This window comes from Eptatretus burgeri, chromosome 2 (assembly GCF_056783735.1).
Source record: "Eptatretus burgeri isolate ZD-2024b chromosome 2, Ebu_testis_v1, whole genome shotgun sequence".
Lineage (NCBI taxonomy): Eukaryota > Metazoa > Chordata > Myxini > Myxiniformes > Myxinidae > Eptatretus > Eptatretus burgeri.
Window position 1 is genome coordinate 91,053,921 of NC_140962.1, and position 620 is coordinate 91,054,540.

Consider the following 620-nt stretch of genomic DNA (forward strand, 5'->3'; position numbering starts at 1 on the left):
CGCATCTGTCGGCGGAGATGCCGCTCGTCCGTAGGATTCGCCGTGGCTGGCGAAAAGATGGCAGCGTTTGTGGAGATGAAGGTGAGGCGATGTTGTGGTTGCTCTGTGGTGGGGATGGTGTGGTTGTTGAGATGCAGTTGTTGAAGTAGTGGTTGTTCCAAAATAAAGATAGCAAAAGAATAATGGCTGACTCAAAGATCACAGCCCGGTTACACGAATAAATCCCTTTAGACATCGGTGGGGAAATCTAATCTGAACACACACTTATCGACATAACTGATCTCTGGGAAACCTGAATTGTGTTCTGTGAATTTCAACAACCGTAACAATATATATATATATATATATATACATATATATATATATATATATATATATATATATATATATATATATATATATATATATATATATATATATATATATACACATATACATATACATATGGTGAATATACTGATTCTGGCTCACTTTTCCCCATGTAAATGAATGGGGGATTTTCAGCGATTCATATTTTTTTTTTGTCCCTAAAAAGTAAACCCCCTTTTTATCACAAGGTATATTTATCTGTCTCCCCTTTTAACCGAGGGACACTTTTTTCAAATAACCAATGAAATAAG